The following is a 12,303-nucleotide window of genomic DNA, read 5'->3' on the forward strand; positions in this document are numbered from 1 at the left end:
AAAAGGGATAATAAAAATATAATTGTAGCATGAATCTTAAAAGGTCTTATTAATAAGAATAAACATGAGGCAGGTTATTGGAGTGAATGCTGGAAGATCAGAGAAGCAGTACAAGCCACAGTTTCCTCACCTCAACAGTCCCTCAGCTGGTCTTGTTTCCTCAGACTGCAAGCTTCTGTGTCCTCATCTCAGCTGGATTGTGTTGCTCCAAAGCCTGAACGCTTAACCAACCAAATGCATAACTAACTACATGCTTTACTTACTTAGTTCCTGGTCCTCACGACTTATATATTTTTTTCTTTCTGCCCCCACTCCCTGGGATTAAAGGTTGGGTTTCTGGGATTAAAGGCATGGGTCACCATGCTTAGCTGTTTCTAAAGTGGCCTTGAACTCAGAGATCCAGCTAGCTCTGCCTCCCAAGTGCTGGGATTAAAGGCATGCACCACCACTGCCCAACTTCTGTTATGGCTTACTCTTCCCATTTTCTAGCCACCATTTTTGGCTTTGTTCTAGTGGCTGTCTGTTCTCTGACCCCAGATATGTTTATTTTGGGGAACACACAATATTTCAGGGAACACAATACCCACCACATATAATAAGAATATTTTTTTACAAAATCTATAGGAAAACATATGCTATTGTGCTTATATAAAATGTATACACATAGTATTTAAAAGTGCCATGTACCTACACAACACACACATAGTTTAAATGAAGTTACATCATTTTGGATGGTAATGTTCCCTCTAGGAGTCACAGACTAACAAAATCCCCAGTGCAAACAAGAGAAACTTACCTTAGATTTGTTGGTCAAATGAATGTAAGAGACACCCATACAATACAGGCTATTGTTCTTGCCCTCAATTTCTTCCCAGAAGTTGGAGGTACCAACCTATGGCTGAACACATAACAAACTCCAAGTAGAGAACTTGGAAGGAACCAAACTGGAAATAACCTGAAAGCACTTGCTCTGAAGATAGACCTGCTAGTGTCTGAAGATGATATGGATGCTGCCAAGTGAGAAGCACAGTCAACTGTCTGTATCTAGCTGTGAAGCTTGTGAATCACAATGACAATTCCAAGATATTCTGAAGGGTAGGACAGAGACTCCTGTTTGAAGGATAACCCTTATATGTCTAATTGGTGTTAGGGTATGTTCAAGGGGGAAAGGTTTCATGCCCATTACTGAAACTTAGCCTATCCATGGTAGGGGAGATCATGGACTCTAGACAAAATCCTACTACTGACACTTTCCTAAAACAGTATGATTTCTAACTACATTCTAAATACTTAAGCCTTCCATGCACCAATAAATGTAGCTTTGACCTCTCATCAAAGAAGTTTGTTTTTGTATCAAACAGAGACGATTATAGAAATTAACAACTGTCAAAAATTCAGAGAACAACCATTAGTGGGGTACCCAACCTAAAATGACATAGAAAAATACAACCCAACTGTATAAGCCTCCAGGAATGTGGTGGGTGATAGCAAAAGACAGACAATAAGAGACAGAGGACAAGGGTGTCCGCTGAGAGCAAACAGAAGCTATAGCCATGAAATCACAACAATAACAACACCAGTAACAAGTACAATGTCACTTGATAAGTAAAGAGTGATGGAAGAAATCTCAAAAGACCCTCCTCCTAGATGAGAAGCTTCAGATAGTTAATGACTCCCAAGCATAGAAGATTCAGTCTTCTCTAAACCCTGACAACTTATCTAAGCCCAAATAGTCAGTATCTATGTATAAGATTCTCAAAAATCTTAAATTAAAAAAGAAATGCCACAAATTATTAATTTGATTTTGGGATAATGTATTTATATTGAAGAAAAAAACAGTTTCTCTATAGATATTGATTCTTTGAGAGATAGAAATGCTGAGTGGTTAACAGATGTTAATTGACAAAGGGATTGGTGCCTCTATTTTATCAGGAATAGAATGAAAACATATCAGTATAATTTTTCAACTAAATCAGCTGTCATAGCAAAACCTTCAATGCACCATTGGCTCATTAATTTTTAATGGCATAATTATGTCGAGAATTACAATGGAACCTCTGTTCATTTATTAAAAATTCTTAAGTGCAATCATCCTATATTTAGATTTTTGTATTTATTTTTTTATTGTTGTATTTCATGGCACACCCAAATCAATTTTTTCTACTTATTATTTTAAAATTTATTTCATTTTTAAACTTAGCATACAAAATACTAGGTATCATAGTATCATTTTGAACAAAGTATATTTATAGTGAATTATCGTCTTCCTTTCCCTGATTTTTATAAGAAACCAAATAAATGTAATAACGTTTAGAATAAAGTCAGATTTTATTGCAAGGGGGAAGGCTATGGAAATTGAAAGCAGAAAAAGCAAAGACTAGAAGAGAAAGGAAGAAAAAGTACATTTTCAGAACGGGTGACTTCCATTGTGAGTCACTCTGCTATAACCCCTGGTTCTGGTAAAATGATACAGTGTGCAATACAAATGAACCTCAAATTGTAGGAGTGAACCACAAACCTCTTGGCTCATTTAACAGAAACCACCTGTCTTTACTTTTTCACTTTCGACTCTCAGGGTTGCCTTTGACTGAGCTGAGGAGAAGTATTCTGCAAGCAGCCCACACAACTCCTTCCATACTGCTGTCAATGCATGTGGCCTGCACATTCCCTAAAGCTACTCCTGTGTACAGCTGTTAGATTATTTTGCTATTTATTGTTTAAAATGGCCATCATTTGTGAGTTTCACTAAAAGACAAAACAAGCTGGTACATAATATAAACTAAAAAGAATAAAAAAAGTAATAGAGTTTTTGAATATTTTTTCAGTCATGTATTGTGACCTTAGAATATTGCTGAGGAGCTGGAGAGATGCCTCAGTGGTTAATAGCATTGGTTGTTCTTCCAGAGGACTGAAATTCTATGCTCAGCACCCACACAGTGATTCATAACCAACTGCAAGCCTAGTTTCAGGGGCTTTGACAATCTCTCTGGCCACTGCAGGTATGAGGCTTGCACATGTTAAACAGACATAGACACATGCAAAACACCCACATACACACACACACACACACACACACACAAAATATATTTTAAAAAAATACTTGAACAGAGGAAATTCTGGATAAATAATATTAAGGAAAAAATATACACAGACATCATTCCTCAGCCTAATAAATGCTAACAATTATAAAGTGTCACTCTGTGGTTGATACCGACATACAGTCAAAAAAGAGTGTGAAGTTGGCAGAGAGATGTCTCAATGGGTAAAGCATTTGTCCTCCAAGCCTGATGACATGACTTCAGAACTCCAAAACCCTCAGAAAAAACAAATTGCATTTTCACATAGCCGTAATCCCGTGTTGCCCATACAAAGAGATGGAGGCAAAGACAGGAAAATCATTGCAAGTTTGGGAACCAGATGGTCTGGTATCTGCACCAATGCAGAAGAGATTCTGTGTCTCATACCAAGGTGAAGAGGCAAAAACTGACATGCAAGACTGTCCTCTTACATCCACGTGTGTGAAATAAGGCATGTTATTATCTCCTCCTCATCCATCTAAAAACATAATTTTTAATTCAAAAATTTTAATGTCTAAAAAAAAAATCTATGTTTTTGCCAACTGTTTTGTTTAGAAAACACCATTATCTTATAGTAACCCATAGTATCTGGGATCTACTGTCTTTATACTACCTTTTTTTGCAATAATGTCTGAGCCTTTGGAGGATAACATAATATAGATACTTAATTCACAAGCATCATAGGCACTTATTAGCTGTAATTTGACCACCTCTGTGTTTCTAAATGTTAATCACCATCTACTAATACTAGAACATTCTCTAATGAGTTAAGATATGTGCTAATCTACAGTTAAAAGGTAAGTCATAAAGAATTATTTCATTGCTATTTATCATCAGCAGAATAATAGTAAAAGGTTCTCCCCTACGATCTATGAATTGTTTATTCATGGGTTACTGGCATTAACAATGGTACTAGGTATGGGTTCCATTTTGTGAAGCAGAACTCACATCCACACAAAAAGCCACTGGTTACTCCCATAGCTTTCTTGCCACTGTTACACAGCTGGGTCTATCCTGCCTGTCCAGCTGTTATTGCAGATGGTTCATATGGGTAAGAATGGTTATCACTTTTCTCCTCTGGTTTCATGCATAGTATCTTGTAGCACCAGTAGGGATGAAACTTCCAAGTCAGTCATAAGCATAAAGTGTCAATGATCCATTACATCAGATCTTCAGAAATACGATCTTACTCTCAAGCTTTGTAAGGCCATTAAGAGCATCTGCAAGATCCAGTAATATTTGAGGATCTATGGGATCTCACTCACCAACAACTTCAAAAGAAGTAAATCACTTTTGGTACATTTTTTTCTGTCATATTGTATCTAGTGGGGGCATTACTGTCTTGTAGAGTATCTGCATTAAAAGTTGGTTTATTTTAGCTGTAAGTTTCTTGATCCCACCCAGGCCCATGGTCAGGACAAATTTCATCCAACCACAGTCCTGCAGCTGCTTATAAAATGATCACTCAGAGGTATATTAATTACAAAGTATATGGCCAATGATTCCGGCTTGTATTAGCTAGCTCTTTCAACTTAATTCCATCCATTTCTATTCATCTATATTTTTCCACGTGGCTTCATGGCATTACCTGTTCTCTTAAATCTTGTTTCTCCTGGCAGTGGCCCAGAGCATCAACCTGATTCCATTCTTCTTCATCTCCAGCCTTTCAGTTGGAATGCAGAACCTAGCCTTGTTCTGCCTTGCCATTGGCGAAACAGCTTAATTTATCAACTAAAGAGAGAGACACATATTCATAGCACATAGAAAGTCATCCCATGACAGTTTATATATGAGGAAGGCCCTGAGAGTAGTAGGCTTCTGTATGACTTTTACAGCAGATGTTTGTGTTAGTTGTATCTCCCTGTTTTCCATTCTCTACACTGTACTTTTTCAGTTTACTCCATGTAATCCCTCTTGTTCCACTATTCCCATGTCCTCCTTTATAAACACAGAAGCAGTTGTGACAGCATGCACAATATACATACAAACTAAAGCCAGACAAAATTTCATCATGGAGACTGGAGGGAGGCATAAAGTCCCACTCCTAACTAAGGATCTATTGATAATTTGCAGCTCTTAGGAGGGAAAAAAATCAACTTTACTTAATGATATGGCCCCTAGTCAGTCAAACATATTTAAGTGGATGATCTCATATCAGAAATACATGAACTTCATAAGTTAGACATGGTGGTGATAAAAGAAGATCCAAATTTGAATGGTTAGGTAAATGGTAGTGTATATAGAAGGAGCAGGGAGAAGGTAATTATGATAAAAAATACATTGTGTGAAATTTCAAAGTACTTAGAAAAAAAATAACCAAATAAAAATAGAGAGTAGTAAACAAATTTAAAACTCTGAAAAGCAACTGCTTAACTATCAACACACACATATATTTAATACTTGGTACATTTAACTTACATTTATGAAATCTGACTGAAATATTACCTATGAAAGATTAGACCAACCTTACTTAATCAATAGTGTCTCTCATTAGGCAGTGAGGTGACTGACTTCCTTCATTTAGTAGAGCCTACATTCCTTTTATATCTTAGTTTCTTATCTCTCATAGGACGAGTCAATCAACCTGCTCTGTAATAGTCAAAAGAGATTAGCCATCCCCGTGGGGGCTTCAAAGCCACTAGTCTACAGTTCTTCGGCCTCCAATAGTGTGGCTGGTCATCTCTGGAATTCTTCGAGTCATGTTCTCAACATTCCTCTCCTGGAGAATTCCTCCTCTCTTATTGATTGGATTCATGGAGCTCAGCCTGGCGCCTGGCCATGGATCTCTGCAACTGCCTCCATCATTCACTGGACAAAGGCTCTGTGATGACAGGGTAGTCACTAGGCTGGTCACCAGAGTAGATCAGTCCAGGCACCCTCTGGACCACTGCCAGCAGTCCAAGGTGGTGTCATCCTTGTGGGTTCCTGAGAGCCTCCCCAGCACCATGCCTCTTCCTTTTCCCATGTTGTCCTCATTTATCATGGTATCTCCCTCCCTGCCCTCCAAATCTATCCCTGTTCTAGCTTGACCCTCCCATTTCCCTATGTTCTCATTCCCCATAAGACTAGATTAGGCCCTCTGGATAAGGAAGACAGTTATTTGGCTTGAACTGTTTGGAGAGCACCAAGGCAGGAGGATCCAGATCTATCCCCCCTGTTGCATGGGCAGGATTTTGGGAATCCTCTGCTTGTGGTGTGGTGCCTTGCACAGCCTTGGTCCAGTGGGAGGGGGCTTGGACCTGCCTAGGCTGAGTGTGCCAGGATCTGCTGACCCGCCATGGGAAACCTTGATTTGGGGGATGTAGGGATGTGGAGTGGCTTGGGAGAGAGTGCTGGGAGATGGGAGGAAGGAGGCGGTGGGATCTGTGGGTGGTATGTAGAGTGAGTAGAAAATTTCTTGATAAAGAAAAATGAAAAAGAAAGAAAGGAAGGAAGTAGCCATCCTCCTAGTAATAGTCATTCTGAGTATACCTTTAATTGCTTGTCATCTCTGTGTAAAGATAATTTTTAAGTTATATTTTTAAGTTATCAGGTAATATAAACCCACATTAATATTTTTGTCATGTTAAAATTCTATAGAATGATACAAAACGTGTTAGACATATAAACAGCCTGTTCTCTTTTTTTCATTTTTTTATTATTATATGTGTGTTTTAATTTTACACATCAGCCATGGGTTCCCCTGTCCTCCCTCGTCCCATCTCCAACCCCACCTTTCCCCCAGCCCCTCTCCTCGATTCCCATCTCCTTCAGGGCCAAGACTCCCCTAGGGATTCATTTAAAACTGGTGGATTCAGTACAGGCAGGTCCAGTCCCCTCCTTCCAGGCTGAGCCAAGTGTCCCTGTGTAAGTCCAAGGTTTCAAACAGCCAGCTCACGCACTAAGGACAGGTCCTGGTCCCACAGCCTGGGTGCCTCCCAAACAGTTCAAGCTATTCAATTATCTCACTTATCCAGAAGGCCTGATCCAGCTGGGGGCTCCACAGCCTTTGGTTCATAATTCAGGTGCTTCCATTCATTTGACTATTTGTCCCTGTGCTTTTTGCAATCTTGGTCTCAACAATTCACACTCTTACAGTCCCTCCTCTTTCTCGACATTTGGACACCTGGAGCTCCACCTGGGGGCCTGGCTGAGGATCTCTGCATCCACTTCCATCAGTTATTGGGTGAGAGTTCCAGGTCAACTGTTAGGGTGTTTGGCCATCTATCACCAGACTAGGTGAGTTCAGGCTTTCTCTCGACCATTGCCAGCAGTCAACAGAGGATGTATCATTGTGGATTTCTGGGGACCTCTCCAGCACTCTGCCTATTCCTGTTCTCATGTGGTCTTCATTTATCATGGACTGTTATTCCTCATTCTCCCTTTCTGTTCTTGATCCAGCTGGGATCTCCTGCTCCCATAAGCTTTCTTTCCCTCAAACCTTGCCCTTCATTACTCCCACTGTTGTCCAGGTTGTTCATGTAGATCTCATCCATTTCTCTGTCATTGGGTGATCCCTGTGTCTTCCCTAGCATCCCGTTTTCTAGGTAGCCTCCCTGGAGTTGTGTAGCAGTCTAGTCATCTTTATTTTACATCTAGTTTCCTCCTGTGAGTAAGTACATACCATGTTTGTCCACTGTTCTTCTGTTTTAACTGTGTGCTTAAGAAGGGAAGCAGAAAACATTGAGGGGAAACCCTCAGCATAGATTTCCCATTCTAAATTTTGTTGTAAAGGTCACAATATCGTGTTACATAATTGTCACAATGAAAAGTTCTTTGATAGCCTCAACTTTAGTACTTGCAAAAGAATGTGCTAAGCTGTCAAGTAGAGTCCATTTTCCAGGTTTCTGACTCCACATTTGAGCTAAATAAAATATGACAAATCCCTGGAGGGCAACCCATGATTTTCATGCCATAGGCATCTCTGATTCAAAATCTGGAAGGTTAGAACAATAGAAGACTCTGCACAGCCAAATACAGAGGTTGCTAGGACTTGGAGAAAAAAGTCTCTTGAGACTGTGTGACTACATGCCATCACCAAAATGCTTCAGAAATGAACATAAAATACAACCCATGAGGAGTTTAAATAAAATAATTAGAGTATGGAAATTGTCGCCCTTTTCCTGGCAAACTGGGTTAATTGACATTTCTAAGAAACTTCTGGAAATAAATGATGACTCTTAAAAGACACTTTATAATTGTAAGTGATTAACAATTAATCATTGGATAATCACCTGCCCATATTTTGGATTCTTTAATAGAAAAAAAATGAAGGTGACAAAATGTCTCAACTTTAGCAAAACGAAATCATTGACATATTTCTTAATCCTGATTTAAACCCAATTTTACTTGTGATATTTGTTTTTAATTACTGTGCAACTTTTAATTATTTTATTTTAATTATTAGTATCCAAGTTTTAAGTATTTATCTTCTCTTATTTCAAGCATCTAAACCTCAGAAGAATCGAGCTAAGACTGAGGGCAGAGAAATACATTGGAAAACAGGCAGTAACAAATCTAATCATAGTGTTTTGTGAAAATGATGCCACAGAATTTATGAATAGCTGAAGTTTATTCTTTAGTCAGCAGACTACAATGGCCTAATGAAAGTCAGAAAAAAAAAATCCCGTTTAATTGTTACTCTTGTGTTTTCTACCTATTTCTCATAAAATGCTTAACACACGGCCATTCTACTTTAGGTTGACGTTAAAAAAAATGCCCATAGTAATGAGTAGTTAGTTACATTGCCTAGGCACTTAATTTCCAGGAAAGTCCTCAACCTGAGTGAGCCTCCAAATATGGGCTATTTTAAATTCCACAGATCACTTCTTTGTGGAATCTCATATGTCCAGAAAAAAGGAGAAAGAGCAATCAAAACAGAAATGGCTATTACTTTTTTAGATAGAAAGAATGAGTCCAGTAATACTTTTCACAGCGCACTGGAAGAATTTAACAACATATTTAGAGATTGCATATAACATCTCAGATATCTTTAATTAATTTGAAAATATTGTTTTGATTTACAGAATATATTTGTGAAGACTTGAAGGTGTTTTAGGATTAATGTAGGCACTTCTTTACAGATCACATTGACATGTTTTTTTTGTAAATGAGTTATGAGTGCATATTTGATGTGTACTTGGTATGTGTTTAAGTGTGCAAAGGTGTGTGTATGTATGTGGGAGGTATACATTCATGTAGCATCCTGAAGCAAAGATGTGTCTTTGTTTCTTCAGTTACTTACTACCTAATTTTTGAGGGAGGATCTCTCACTGAACATGGAGCTCATCAGAAAAACTCTCAGACCTGCAAACTCCAGGGGTCTACCTGTTTCCATTTCCCTCATGTAACATTGTCCTGTGTCCATCTACCTAACACTGGGATTATAAGGTGTGCCCCCACCAATGGACTTTTAGATCAGTACTTGTGATCCAAACTTATATCTCCATTTCTGTGTAGTAGGCATTTAACTCACTGAACCATTTTCCTTTTAGGTCTTTATTAAGTTTTTAAATAAAAATATACAATAGTTTATATTATATACAATTTAATATATAATATTTAGATATGACATAATTATTTATATAGTATTTATATATTAAATCTATATAATTAATAGCATATATATTAATTTATATTAATAATATATATCAGCATTGTACCAATTAACGCACATCCCATAGGAACAGAGTGAGGGCATTTGGAAGAAGAATATATTTTTCAAGTCCCACTATTCTGATCAAATTGTGTCAAAGAACACTTTCAATTTAAGGCATATTCATTCTTTTTTTCATGAAATGAAATCTATATAATTAATCCCAAAGACAATGTTCTGAAAAGCATGTCTTTGGTTGTCTTGCACTAAAGAATAGGTTCTTGACAAAGTTTATAGGAATATTTTTCTGAAATAAACAAAGAATTGAGGTTGCAAAGAAAATTTATCACAAATTTGGGGAGAGTATCAGAAGGTGCAACAAAACCAAATCATTACTTCATGATATGAGGGTAAATATATTGGGAAGATTTCATGTGTTGACTGCTTAAAATATCTTCCATTCCATGACTGAGAAAATTGGGATAATATTCAGAGAACTCTCTCCAAAACAAAAACAGCTGTGAGAAATGTCAAGGCAAAAATTCTACCTGGGTCCATTCTTCATAATTCCTAAAAATAAAATAACCAAAACAAAAAACCCATAATACTTAGGAGAAAATTCTTGAGTGAAGACTGAGGCTTGGGACTACTAGATGTTATCTGTAGCTGGAGGAATGAAGAGAAATTCAAATCTACCTTTTTAATCTACTAAAGTAAAATCCCCATCTGTAAGGTAGAAGGAACTAAGAATGGATGGTCCTTGATGGTGATCACTGATGTTATAAGAGTGGATAATGAACAACAACAAAAATGTTGTCTTGAGATAGGGACAACAATATATATGCCACATAAACTTTCAGTGGAAGAGAAGCAAGGACATCTATGTAGGCCATACCCTTGAGATTCTGGTTCAAGGTTAACAAATAAATTAGATTCCCTAAATATTGATGAAAAAGAAACATGTACTCTACTCTTAAATCTATGGCATTTATTATAATATTATAATGAAAATGAGTAATAATATTATAATACAACTGAAAGGAACACAAAGATATAGGAATCCTCCACTGAACAACACAAGTCCTCACGATAAAGAGAAGACACACATAACGACAAATAGTTGTAATATAAACCAACACCACAAAAAAATCAGTAGAACAGTGGCTTTCAATGGATGAGTTGCATGCAACCCCTCTTGGGATTCACACATCAGATATCCTGCATATAAAGTATTTGTGTTATGGATTATAACTAGCAAAATTACAGTTATGAAGCACCAAAAAATAATTTTGTGGTTGGGGTCATCACAATTTGAAAAACTAACTGTATAAAAGGTTTGCAGCATTTGGAAATTGAGAACCAACACACTAGAACAATCTGAATTCATATGGAACAAAAATCTTGAAAATTTTGACTAGAAAGTTTAAAATGGTCACAATTAAAAGTTAACATTGTACATGCCCAATAAATGTGTGATAGTAAGTCACATACAAAATCTCAGCAGAGAGGGGAAGAATATAAATTTTATGCTGGAAATGGTGAAAATCTACATATGAAGATAACAAATGAGTTTGCTGAGTTAATTTGCAGTCAGGACAAAGACAAGGAGAAAATGAAAGTTATGTAAAGGCTTCACAAGACATCAATGAAACCAATTTCAAAAAGAATTGGTGGGAAGTAAACCAAAATCCAAAGATATACCAAAGCACCCAAGAGCTCTCAAAGAACATCAAATGGCCTAAAATGTTCAATTCTGACTCCAAAAAGGGACAATAGAAAAAAGAAAAAAGAAACAAGAAGGACAAGTGCTTAAAGGATCACACTTCCTGAAATTAGTTAAAACATCACACACTTATCGAAGAAACTCTCACATAAAATTAAACAGGATGGAGCTGAAGAGAGTAGAGTATAAGAGGATGAGAAATCAAACCAAGCAATGCTTGAAATGGAATAATTAAATCTTGCTCACACTTTTCATGCAAATTAAAAAATAAAATATGGTTAAAAAAAACAGGACAAATAAAAAACATACAAACATTCAAACAATGGCTAAGATAAAAATCATGGATGACAGCTCATGCTGGAGAGGATGTGAAGAAAGGGAAACTCTCCTCCACTGCTGGTGGGAATGCCATCTTATGCAGCTACTCTGGAAATCAGTATGGCAGTATCTCAGAAAACTACCTCAAGATCCGTCAATACCATGTCTTGGCATATACCCAAAAGATGCTCAAGCACACTGCAAGGACATTTGCTCAACTATGTTTACAGCAGCATTATTTGTAATAGCCAGAACCTGGAAACAAGCTAGATGTCCTTCAACAAAAAATGGATAAAGAAAATGTAGCATATTTACACCATGGAGTCTTTTGCAGCAGTAAAAACAATGCCATCGTCAAATTGGTAGGCAAATGGATGGAACTAGAAAAAGAAATCATCCTGAATGTGGTAACCCTGACCCAGAAAGACAAACTCAGTATGTACTCACTCATAAGTGAATATTAGACACAAAGCAAAGGATAACCAGGCTATAATCCACAACCCTAGAGAAGCTAGGTGAAGAGGAGGAAACTAAGAGGGGCACAGATGGGTCTCCCCAGGAAGGGGAAAGGGCTGAGATCTCCTGGGTAAACGGGGAGGGGACAATAGAGC

This window comes from Onychomys torridus, chromosome 9 (assembly GCF_903995425.1).
Source record: "Onychomys torridus chromosome 9, mOncTor1.1, whole genome shotgun sequence".
Classification (NCBI taxonomy): Eukaryota; Metazoa; Chordata; class Mammalia; order Rodentia; family Cricetidae; genus Onychomys; species Onychomys torridus.